This window comes from Chiloscyllium plagiosum, unplaced genomic scaffold (assembly GCF_037043375.1).
Source record: "Chiloscyllium plagiosum isolate Xiang-an unplaced genomic scaffold, Cpla_swu_hap1 HiC_scaffold_18, whole genome shotgun sequence".
Classification (NCBI taxonomy): Eukaryota; Metazoa; Chordata; class Chondrichthyes; order Orectolobiformes; family Hemiscylliidae; genus Chiloscyllium; species Chiloscyllium plagiosum.
In genome coordinates this window covers 52,820,546-52,833,343 of record NW_028270156.1, presented here as the reverse complement: position 1 = coordinate 52,833,343, position 12,798 = coordinate 52,820,546, and the positions used below count along the sequence as shown (strand labels likewise).

At 48.3% G+C, this 12,798-nt stretch overlaps 1 protein-coding gene across 6 annotated transcripts in view; it reads left to right on the top strand.

Annotated features, from left to right (window-relative positions):
* Positions 1-1,513: 1,513 nt before the first annotated feature.
* The window catches only part of dagla (diacylglycerol lipase, alpha), a 329,798-nt gene continuing 318,513 nt past the window's right edge, over positions 1,514-12,798 (top strand). For all 6 annotated transcript variants that reach the window (XM_087996619.1, XM_087996615.1, XM_087996617.1 and 3 more), the window contains exon 1: positions 1,514-2,108. The gene's annotated coding sequence lies outside the window, so the exon portion shown is untranslated. The remainder of the gene's footprint in view (positions 2,109-12,798) is intronic.

Sequence of the window (12,798 nt, the reverse complement as noted above, 5' to 3'; positions counted from 1 at the left end):
CAAAAATCTCACTGGGTATGCCAAGAAGAGTTGTTGGTCTTGAACCATCAAATCTGTTTTTCACTCCACAGATGCCTGTCAGACCTGTTGAGTTTCTGCAATAATTCTATTTTTATCTCTGACTCAGCTATGGATTATCTTCTTAAACTTGCAATAATTTTGTATTAAACTTCCAACTTTGGAGTAGGTGTTTTTTTTAAAAAATAAATGTGTTGCATGAGTGTGACCCGCATTAGTTGAATAACAGCTATGATACAAATTGCCTCATTATTTTCAACATGGGCCAGCTTAGTTAACATATGGAATGGTGTTTTGTTTTTAAATGAATAAATGTATGCATTTATATAGCATTTTTTCTGAAATCAAGATAACCAAAAGTGTGTTGCAGCCAATTACAGTATATACTCGAGTAATAGTCAAATTCTTTTGACTAGTTTTTAAAGGTCAAATTTATGGGGTCGACTACTACATGGATACTATTTTTGAGGGACTGAAATTCATGCCTATCAAAATTCAAACTGTATCATTAGCAGAAGTCCAATTGATTTCCAAACGAATAAAGAAAAATCAACTAATTATGCTAATTCTGAAAACCTGGAACATAACAGCCAGTTGACTTGAAGACCATGAGTGGGGAGGGAGGGCAGGTCTGAAGACCTCCTCGCGGGTCTGCTCCTGGGCCTGGCCATAAATAAGTCCAGGCAGCGGGCCGTTATGGCCAACTGCCTGCCCCTCTTCTGCGGTTACGTTAGAGCCCAGGTGTCTCTGGAAAAGGAGCACATGGTGTCCACCAACACCCTGGAGTTGTTCAGGGAGAGGTGGGTGCCGCAGGGAGTGGAGTGCATTATTTCGCCCTCCAGCTTGATTTAATCCCTGTCTTCCCCTTCACTGTTTGATCACACAGCATTGCCCTTTGATTTGAAGGGCACTGCTGGTCACTGGTCACTCGGGTGTGTCCTTTCTTCCTGGTGATGGAAATTTGAATAAAGATTCGTGCACAAAAAAAAGACCTGGAGCGGAGCAGAACAACCGGCAGAGTGGAAAGCTTGAGCTGGCACACTGACTCATAAACATTGATCTGTTATTGAGAAGAACTAGGGTTGACTTTTACACGAGATATACGGAAAATTCCAGATTATTTGATCTAAAACGAGACCAAAAATGACTTTCCCATGAGATCGACTATTACTACATCATGTGTACTTTTGAGATATAGGCACTGTAGTGCTGCAAGAAATTGGACAAGCAAGGTGCACAAAGCAGATGACAGGTCTCTTTTTTTAAAGGAAGGGTGGGACGGACATTCTTAAAACCAAATGTGTGTTCTGAAGGAGAGTCACTGGGCCGAAACATTAATTCCGCTTTTCCTCCACAGATGCTGTCAGACCTGCTGAGTTCTCCCATCAATTACTGTTTTCGTAGCTAAATCTGACGTCTGATTAATCAAGATACAGTTTGCCACGCTGTGACCCATCAACAAAAATAAATCACGGGAGGATTTTTTTTTTATCGGCCGATCGGTGATTTATTTCACGTCTCAAAAACAGCACTGTTCACGATATTTCAGAGAAACATGCGCCACTTGGGCGGGGGTGCTGAACGCTGAGGTTCTTACAGAGTTCAGCATCAACAAGTTATAATCCCTGGTGATTAATGATGACAGTGCTTCCTCAGAGGAAACAAACCTGATTATTGTGTAATTATTTCTGACTCATGTCATTCCAATTTGAGCAGCAAAACACCGCCGCCGATTAACGTCCACCGCCTACTGCAAACGCAGGGCGCAGTCGCGAGCGTGAGCAGTGCGCGTACCCGTCGTTCGTCCTCGTGTAACGACCTAAAACGCGCCCAAATGTGTAGCTCGGTCCCCTGCCCAGCCCAGTCGAGCCGGAGCGTGCTGTCAACTGACGGTTGGTGACGCCCGGCAGCGGCGCGCGCTCGGTTTCAGGCGGCCTCGGCTTGCGCGTGCTCCCGCTGAATAGGCGGTGGCGCGCTCTCGCGATGCTTGGCCGCCGCTCCCGCGAGCCGGAGGGTACGACGGAGCCGCAGGCTGGAGATAGTGATGAGCGGGTACGTTACCCCGGAGCCTGAGACACTGCCCCTGCCAGGTAAGGAACATGGGGGAGGAGAAACCATTAACGAACCGCACCGGGGATACTAGCACTGGGTGGAGGCACTGCACCTTCAGGGTATGGAGCAGGGGCATGGTCTGTCATTGGGCAGATGGAGCAGGGGCACAGTCTGTCCTCGGGCAGATGGAGCAGGGGCACGGTCTGTCATTGGGCAGATGGAGCAGGGGCACAGTCTGTCCTGGGGCAGATGGAGCAGGGGCACGGTCTGTCCTGGGGCAGATGGAGCAGGGGCACAGTCTGTCCTCGGGCAGATGGAGCAGGGGCACGGTCTGTCATTGGGCAGATGGAGCAGGGGCACGGTCTGTCATTGGGCAGATGGAGCAGGGGCACGGTCTGTCATTAGGCAGATGGAGCAGGGGCACGGTCTGTCATTGGGCAGATGGAGCAGGGGCACGGTCTGTCATTGGGCAGATGGAGCAGGGGCACGGTCTGTCATTGGGCAGATGGAGCAGGGGCACGGTCTGTCATTGGGCAGATGGAGCTGGGGCACGGTCTGTCATTGGGCAGATGGAGCTGGGGCACCGTCTGTCATTGGGCAGATGGAGCTGGGGCACCGTCTGTCCTCGGGCAGATGGAGCTGGGGCACCGTCTGTCATTGGGCAGATGGAGCAGGGGCACGGTCTGTCATTGGGCAGATGGAGCAGGGGCACGGTCTGTCATTGGGCAGATGGAGCAGGGGCACGGTCTGTCATTGGGCAGATGGAGCAGGGGCACGGTCTGTCATTGGGCAGATGGAGCAGGGGCACGGTCTGTCCTGGGGCAGATGGAGCAGGGGCACGGTCTGTCATTGGGCAGATGGAGATGGGGCACCGTCTGTGTTGGGGCAGATGGAGCTGGGGCACGGTCTGTCATTGGGCAGATGGAGCTGGGGCACGGTCTGTCATTGGGCAGATGGAGCTGGGGCACGGTCTGTCATTGGGCAGATGGAGCACGTGCACAGTCTGTCATTGGGCAGACGGAGCTGGGGCAGATGGAGCAGGGGCACCGTCTGTCATTGGGCAGATAGAGCAGGGGCACCGTCTGTCATTGGGCAGATGGAGCAGGGGCACGGTCTGTCCTGGGGCAGATGGAGCTGGGGCACGGTCTGTCCTGGGGCAGATGGAGCTGGGGCACGGTCTGTCCTGGGGCAGATGGAGCAGGGGCACGGTCTGTCCTGGGGCAGATGGAGCAGGGGCACGGTCTGTCCTGGGGCAGATGGAGCAGGGGCACGGTCTGTCCTGGGGCAGATGGAGCAGGGGCACGGTCTGTCCTGGGGCAGATGGAGCAGGGGCACGGTCTGTCCTGGGGCAGATGGAGCTGGGGCACAGTCTGTCCTGGGGCAGATGGAGCTGGGGCACGGTCTGTCCTGGGGCAGATGGAGCTGGGGCACGGTCTGTCTTGGGGCAGATGGAGCTGGGGCACGGTCTGTCCTGGGGCAGATGGAGCAAGAGCACGGCCTGTCATTGGGCAGATGGAGCAGGGGCACAGTCTGTCATTGGGCAGATGGAGCAGGGGCACAGTCTGTCATTGGGCAAATGGAGCAAGAGCACGGTCTGTCATTGGGCAGATGGAGCAGGGGCACGGTCTGTCATTGGGCAGATGGAGCAGGGGAGCGGTCTGTCTGGGGGCAGATGGAGCAGGGGAGCGGTCTGTCATTGGGCAGATGGAGCAGGGGCACGGTATGTCCTGGGGCAGATGGAGCAAGAGCACAGTCTGTCATTGGGCAGATGGAGCAGGGGCACGGTCTGTCATTGGGCAGATGGAGCTGGGGCACGGTCTGCCATTGGGCAGATGGAGCAAGAGCACAGTCTGTCATTGGGCAGATGGAGCTGGGGCACGGTCTGCCATTGGGCAGATGGAGCAGGGGCACAGTCTGTCAGGGGGCAGATGGAGCAAGAGCACGGTCTGTCATTGGGCAGATGGAGCAGGGGCACGGTCTGTCATTGGGCAGATGGAGCTGGGGCACGGTCTGCCATTGGGCTGATGGAGCAAGAGCACAGTCTGTCATTGGGCAGATGGAGCTGGGGCACGGTCTGCCATTGGGCAGATGGAGCAGGGGCACAGTCTGTCAGGGGGCAGATGGAGCAAGAGCATGGTCTGTCATTGGGCAGATGGAGCAGGGGCACGGTCTGTCATTGGGCAGATGGAGCAGGGGCACGGTCTGTCATTGGGCAGATGGAGCTGGGGCACGGTCTGTCCTGGGGCAGATGGAGCAGAGGCTCGGTCTGTCATTGGGCAGATGGAGCAGGGGCACGGTCTGTCAGGGGGCAGATGGAGCAGGGGCACGGTCTGTCAGGGGGCAGATGGAGCAGGGGCACGGTCTGTCTGGGGGCAGATGGAGCAGGGGCACGGTCTGTAATTGGGCAGATGGAGCAGGGGAGCGGTCAATCCTGGGGCAGATGGAGCTGGGGCACGGTCTGTCCTGGGGCAGATGGAGCTGGGGCACGGTCTGTCCTGGGGCAGATGGAGCAGGGGCACGGCCTGTCCTGGGGCAGATGGAGCAGGGGCACGGCCTGTCCTGGGACAGATGGAGCAGGGGCACGGTCTGTCCTGGGACAGATGGAGCAGGGGCACGGTCTGTCCTGGGGCAGATGGAGCTGGGGCACGGTCTGTCCTGGGGCAGATGGAGCTGGGGCACGGTCTGTCCTGGGGCAGATGGAGCTGGGTCACTGTCTGTCCTGGGGCAGATGGAGCTGGGGCACTGTCTGTCCTGGGGCAGATGGAGCTGGGGCACTGTCTGTCCTGGGGCAGATGGAGCAGGGGCACGGTCAATCCTGGGGCAGTTGGAGCAGGGGCACGGTCTGTCCTGGGGCAGATGGAGCAAGAGCACGGTCTGTCATTGGGCAGATGGAGCTGGGGCACCGTCTGTCCTGGGGCAGATGGAGCTGGGGCACCGTCTGTCCTGGGGCAGATGGAGCTGGGGCACGGTCTGTCCTGGGGCAGATGGAGCAGGGGCACGGTCTGTCCTGGGGCAGATGGAGCAGGGGCACGGTCTGTCCTGGGGCAGATGGAGCAGGGGCACGGTCTGTCCTGGGGCAGATGGAGCAGGGGCACGGTCTGTCCTGGGGCAGATGGAGCTGGGGCACGGTCTGTCCTGGGGCAGATGGAGCAGGGGCACGGTCTGTCCTGGGGCAGATGGAGCAGGGGTACGGTCTGTCCTGGGGCAGATGGAGCAGGGGCACGGTCTGTCCTGGGGCAGATGGAGCAGGGGCACGGTCTGTCCTGGGGCAGATGGAGCAGGGGCACGGTCTGTCCTGGGGCAGATGGAGCTGGGGCACGGTCTGTCCTCGGGCAGATGGAGCTGGGGCACGGTCTGTCCTGGGACAGATAGAGCTGGGGCACGATCTGTCCTGGGGCAGATGGAGCAGGGGCACAGCCTGTCCTGGGACAGATGGAGCAAGAGCACGGTCTGTCATTGGGCAGATGGAGCAGGGGCACAGTCTGTCAGGGGGCAGATGGAGCAAGAGTACGGTCTGTCATTGGGCAGATGGCGCAGGGGCACGGTCTGTCAGGGGGCAGATGGAGCAGGGGCATGGTCTGTTGTGGGGTAAATGGAGCAGGGGCACGGTCTGTCTGGGGGAAGATGGAGCATGGTCTGTCCTGGGGCAGATGGAGCAAGAGCACGGTTTGTCTGGGGGCAAATGGAGCAGGGGCGCGGTCTGTCTGGGGGCAGATGGAGCAGGGATACGGTCTGTCTGGGGGCAGATGGAGCAGGGGCACGGTCTGTCTGGGGGCAGATGGAGCAGGGGCGCGGTCTGTCCGGGGGCCGATGGAGCAGGGGCGCGGTCTGTCCGGTGGCCGATGGAGCAGGGGCGCGGTCTGTCCTGGAGGGGCCGTTGGAGCAGGGGCGCGGTCTGTCCTGGAGGGGCCGTTGGAGCAGGGGCGCGGTCTGTCCTGGAGGAGCCGTTGGAGCAGGGGTGCAGCGTGTGTTTGAGGGGCCACTGGAGCAGGGGCGCAGCGTGTGTTTGAGGGGCCACTGGAACAGGGGTGTGGCCTGTGCAGGACAGGATGTGGATGGTCTACTGGAGCAGGGGTGGTGGTGTAAATGGAACTGATGCATGCAGTGGGTAAATATCTCGACATTGTGAATTTTTGATATCTGTAAGTTTACATGGGAAAGCTCGTATGGAAGCAATGTTTGGCCAAGTTGGTACTTAAGACAGAGTGCAAAGTTGATGTCTATCTAGGATAATTTCTGAACATTGGGGTGTTGAAAGATCTAGCATGTGGGGGCAGAGAAGTATATATTCCTCTGATGTCTGGGGATTTGCAATGAACTAGATATAGGTTTCCTCTTGGAAAGCTTTGACTTAAATGACTTAAATGGCTGTGTACCTGACATAATGAAAAGCATCAATACAAATTGAGGAGAAGATTCCAAATGATGGAATCTGTTTATTATTTCATCTAAAGGGTTTGCAATCGGAAATAGGCCAGAGATGGAATCTTATTGGATGAGTCTCTTTTAAGATTTTAGTTGGCATGAATAAGGAGGACTGATGAGCCCAGATGTCAGCTCAAGTTATGTACCTAACTATGATGAATATGTTTCTGACTAGGCAACCTAGCGGATCCCCAGGTTCAGTGTTCCTATTGCTCTGTATGCTGCAATCCAGTTTGTATTCTTGTCTGTGCAGTTGAATCTTTGGCACAAGCTGAGGGGTTGCTTCTTACCATTGAATTAAACATTGTATATCATCTGAGTATCCCAGATTTTACTGAGTTCTTTGTTTTCAAATCCACCTGCAGACAAATATTTAAATCACTGTAAACGGAATAGCATGTGATTTTTTTTTGCACTATTTGTGGTATGTGGCTAATGGTCGAATGAATGTAGATGAACAAGATCAATATCTGGAGAGATGTAAGAAATCCGTTGGCAAAACTTAGGAAGGAAACATTGGTAGCAGTCTTTTAAAGACTCATGTAATAGTCTGTGCAATTATTCTCCTTTTCCTCTTTTCTGTGCATACTGAAAAATTGGGAAAAAATTATAAACTGTTGAATCAGCCAAGGACCAAAGAGTCTTTGTCTGAAAATCCCAGGCCAAAGCATCTTCAGCTGCTACATTGGTTTCCCTCGATGATAAGTTCAGAAGTGGGGATGTGCAATCATCGACAATGTATATACCGTTTGCAGCTCCTCGGGAACTGAGGCAGTCCATGTACAAATGCAGTGAGATCAGGACAATATCGAAGCTCGAGCTGACAAGTGGCAAGTAACATTTGTGCCACATAAATGCCAGGCTAAGACCATCTCCAGTAAGAGAATTTAACCACTGTCCCTTGATATTCAGTGGCGTTACGATCATTGAATATTCCACTATCAATATTCTGTGGGTTACCATTGACCAGAAACTCAATTGGACGAGGCATGTAAATACATTAGCTACAACAGTAGGTCAGAGGCTAGGAAGAGTGTAGTGAGTAACTTGCCTCTTGACTCCCCAAAGCCTGTCCATTATCAAAGCACAGTTCAGGAATGTTGCGTGGATGGATGCAGCTCCAACAACACTCAAGAAACTTGACACCATCCAGGACAAAACAGTCGGCCTGATTGGTACCATATCCACAAGCATCCACTCCATCCAGGGCTGACGTTCAGCAAGCACTGATGCTTCTATCTACAAGATGCATAGCAGAAATTTGATAACGATCCTCAGACAGCAGCTTCCAGGCCCACAACCACCTCCATTTAGAAGGAAAAGGACCGCAAATACATGGGAACACCATCGTCTGCAAGTTCCCTTCAAGCTATTTGCCATCCTGACTTTGAAATATTTTCTTGTTCTTTCAATGCACAGGGTCACAATCCTGGAATTCCCTGCCTAAGGGCATTGGGTTATCTACAGCAAATGGACTGCAGCAGTTCAAGACAACAGCTCACCACCACCTTCTCAGGTGCAACTGGGAGTAATCAATAAATGCTGGCCAGCCAGTGACACCCACATCCCACAAATGACTAAAACAACCTGACTGGGCAGGGGTGAGGGATTGTTGGAGAAGATTTGTTTGATAAAAAAGAAATATGTACTGAAGAAATGCTTTACATATACATATGTGGAAATGTTAGCCTGGTGCATATTAGTCTGTTTTTGGTACTACTGAGAAACAAAATTTTGAATATCGTCAGATCATCTCTTGCTTCACCTGTTTCCATTGGGATTACCACAATGTTGGTTGATTACCCTTCTCCATCATCTTCTGTCAGTCACCTGTTCTTCAGCAGTCCACTGCTTTTAAGGCTCTTGTGACTATGTCTTTCCATCTGGCCTTGGGCCATATTCTTCGTAGTCTCATCTCCTTTACTCATCGTGCCATATTTCCTTTTTCTCCCATACCATTTCAATCTCCACTCAGTTGCTTTCTTCAATGCTCTGTCAATCTTCACTGACCCCATGATGTGCTGGGTCTAATTTTCTTCTTTCTAATTACTCCACAAATCCATCTCTGTCCTGTTAATATCCAGTTGTACTACTTCCTGATGTTTTCCAAGTTTCATATGCTTTTTGTGCAATCTAATCAAAACTATTTAGGTTGCTGCAAGAAAAACAAATTTAGTACAGTGTTTGAGTAACATTTGTATTTCTGCACTGCGATGAAACAGATTTTCGCCATCTGAAAGAATTGAGTTTGGATTTTGCAGAAAGAATTCCTGTTTTTGGAAAGTGTTGAATTTATTGATGCAAGAAAAATAGTTTAAGGTTTCAAAGAGGAATGGCTTAAATCCCAGATGTAGATACTCAAACCATGTACAAACTGTCTCGGGCAACTGTCTGTGTGGAGTTTCCACATTCTCCCAGTGTCTGTGTGGGTTTCTTCTGAGTGCTCTGGTTTCTTCCCACATTCCAAAGATGTGCAGGTTAGGTGAATCGGTCGCTAAATTGCCCATAGTGTTCAGGCATATGTAGGTTAGGCGCATTAGTCAGGGGTAAATATAGGATAAAAGAGTAGGGAATAGGGTCTGGGTGGGTTACTCTTCAGAGGGTCAGTGTGGACTTGTTGGGCCGAAGGGCCTGTTTCCACACTGTAGGGATTCTATGATTCTTCTATGAACAATGTTATAGAAAATCGTGCAATATAAATAATGGGGCCTATGGGAAAAATGGGCTTGGGGCAAAACACCAAAAATATCAGTAAAAATCGAGAAAAAAATAGGAGTTAGCCTAACACGAACGATAGTACAGTCCAAATAAATCTTTAAATCATATATTTTAATGAAATAATACAGTAATTTTAACACATTAAATCACTGGCTACAGCAGCATACCTTTCATGAAGCTCTTCACCAGAAAGCGCACGAGCCAACTGACCACGTGATGCTGACGTAGAAGTCTAGTCCTCCTCAAGATTCTCCCCGGTTTGAAATAAAATTTGTTCTAAACGTAGACTACGATTCCCAGTTTCAAGCTAAATTTCAAGGCTTGTCGAGCTGATTACGTTCCTGTTTTTAACTGAACACACTGAATTTGCGTTTTGAAGACAGAGGACCCTGAGGCTGGGTTTTGCTGTGCAGCTAGTGCTGGGGATAGAGTTGTGTAACAGTGAATGGGAGTTCGCTTTAATAATAAAAAGTCCGTAATTCACAAATTGTGTTACCACAAAATCGTGTTTAGTAAATGTGTGTTATAGGAGACCTACCTGTAGTTTAAAATTGTTGCCATTATGCATTTTTCAATGTTATTACTTCAAACCAGTTTTCAGTTTAAAGGAGAAAGTTTGCAATGAAAACAGCTTGTTCCATTTGATTTTGTTACTTCATGCAGTGTAAATTCAAATGAGAATTGAGACTGCTGTTTCAGTGAGAAGCTACAGGTTGGTGACTTAGCAAGGGTGTGACTAGATCGCGTAAAACACTGAATTTAAAAGAAAATAGTCTCAGTATTCAGTAAAGATTGAATCTATGCTAATCAAAATTACAATTGATTTGTAGACAGGACTGTTAATGTTATTTTCAGAAAAATGTATTGTTGACTTTGAAAGTTTTAAAGTGCCTAATTTAGTGTAATTGGGGAATTTAGGACTTTTGGTGCATGCTTTGTTAATTAGGTAACAAGTTTTGAAATATCAGTTAAGTAAGCAGAATCATTTTTGAAATTACTGAAATAGCAAAGATTAGTCATTAAGGAAAGTTGAATTTAGTTTTTGAACAATTTGAACTTTTGCTTAAGATTTGGCTTCACCTTTAGATTTTCATGTAGTTTTACACTTTTGTCATCAATACTGGATTTTTAAGTTAATTTACTGAAAAATAAATTGGTTATTGCATTGTGCAGTCTAGTTATTGGAGTATTTTACAGTAAGGTTTTATAATATGGCTCATTGGAAAAAAATGTTTATTTAAAAATCATTTCTTGTGTTGATGAAAAATATCCGTAACTCTTTCCTGATAACTTGACAAGTTTATGAAACATATAACTGAGCTATAGATATTGTACTGGAAATTTGTACGTTTAATCTCATGTGCATGCTCTGATATAAATGCAAGTTATTTTTAAGGCATCTTTCATGGAAACATGTAAAATAGGAGTAGGAGTAGGCCACTCAGCCCTTCGATCATGGCTGATTATTCAACTCAACATTTAGTTCCTGTATTTCCTCCATAGTCTTTTGATCTCTTTAGCCCTCAAGTGCAATATTCAACTCCTCCTTGAAATCATGTTTTGCCTCAACTGCTTTCAGTAATAGTGCGTTCCACTGGCTGGATAAAGAAATTTATTCTCATCTCAGCCCTAAATGGTATACCCCATTATTCTTAGACTGTGACCCCTGGTTCCTGACTCCTCTGCCATTAGGAACATCCTTCCTGCATCTACCCTGTATAGTTCTGTTGGAATTGTATTGGTTTCTATGAGATTTCCTACCCCCACCCCATCCCCACAACTTATTCTTCAGAACTCCAAAATGTAAGCCTAACTGATTCCAATTCTCTTTGTATGTTAGTCCTGCCATCCCAGGAATAAGTCTGGTAAACCTTTGCTGTAATCCCTTTATAGCAAGAAAGTCCTTCCTCAGATGAGGCCAAAGTTGCATACAACATCGAAATGTGGTCTCACAAGGTCCTGGTTAATTGCAACAAGACATGCCTGCTCATATATTGTTTCGTTTCCGGTAATCCAGAATGCAAGGTTCATTTCCTAGTAACATGGACTAGCTCAGTGGTGACCTTGTAATGACCTTTTGATTATTGTAAAAATCGATTTAGTTCAGTGATGTCCTTCAGGGAAGGAAATCTGTCATCCTTACCTGGTCTGGCTTACATTCTAACTGTCCTCTGAGACAATAAGGATTGACAATAAATTATGACCTAGCTAGCAATGTCCATGTGCTATGAACAAATAATAATAAAAAAAATTCAAAATGTCTAATGGAATATTGACTTTTTCTAACCAGAGGAATTGAATACAAGTGACTGTAGAGGTCATGTTTAAATCCTGCCTTAGATCACACCTACAGTATAACAAGCAGTTCTGATTATAACAGCCTGCAATGAATATATTATTCTTGAGGAGTGCAGAGTAGATTCACTAGAAACAAGTTCTGGTTGCCGCACTCGGCAATTAGTCAGTCTATATTGTTTCCTGTTGCTGACATTGTGTGTCTGTCTTGTCAGCTTTCATTTACCACCCCTCTTCTGAGTCTTTATTATGTCTGCTTTACTCTGCGTCACATCCAGACCTCTGCTGGCCTCCACTCCTCCTAATCCCATACCATCCTGTTTGCTGCCTCCTGTTCACTGACCCTCTTTATGCCCTCACTATCGTGTTTATTGCACCTCTACTGAGCCTTGCTTGCTTCTGATTTCTGATCGATTCTTCTGAGCACATGCTTGTCCTGAGTGATGACTGGTTCGGAGTTGGGAGTGTCTGGTAAAATGAGACAGGAAACAAGATCCACAACAATGATGTCGAAGTGGAAGGAATCGTGTGTACTGACAGGTGGATAGGGTGCATGTGGGCATGTGTAAATGATCTAGTGCAGCAACAGTGGAAAGGACAGCTTTAGTGGAAGGATACCTGGATTCCAAACAATGCATGAAGTATGAAACAAGCAGTACCAGTTAGTAAAAAAATCCCATGATTAGACGATTAGGTGTTCTGCTTTGTTGTTAAAGGGTGAACTCTTCTTCGAATAGTGCAACATCTACTAGTGATAGCAGATAGATATTGAGACAGTAGTTAGAGAATTACAGAAATCTTCACTCTTGAAATCGAAACAAAATTCTAGAAATACTTGGGCCAGGCATTGTTTGTGGAGCGAGAAGCCCAGTTATTGTTTTAGGTTGATGAACATCCATCATAGGTTCCTTTTTTTGTTCCTGAGTTGGGAAGCCAACTTACATGAATCAAGATTGCGTGAAATTAGTTAAGTGCAAATGACCGATGGGGGTAAATAGCTATCAGTAAAAGAGGGAATAAGGTGAAACAGCAATTCTCACCATTGATGTAGAAAGGAGAAGCAGTGCTTGGTACTCCAATTCATTTGAAGAAACGTGTCATAACTCTAATAGTGTAGTTATGAAGCGGCAGAGTAGAATCGTCTTACTGTTCCAACAGTATTGTATGGTGTGAGGCTGGGAGGGGGTAAATAATGAATTGAGCAATGAAAAGTGTACACACCAGGATTTGAAGATTTACACAATAAAGTAAAGTAGCAGAGGAATTTCTCCTGTCATTGCAGCATGCTTG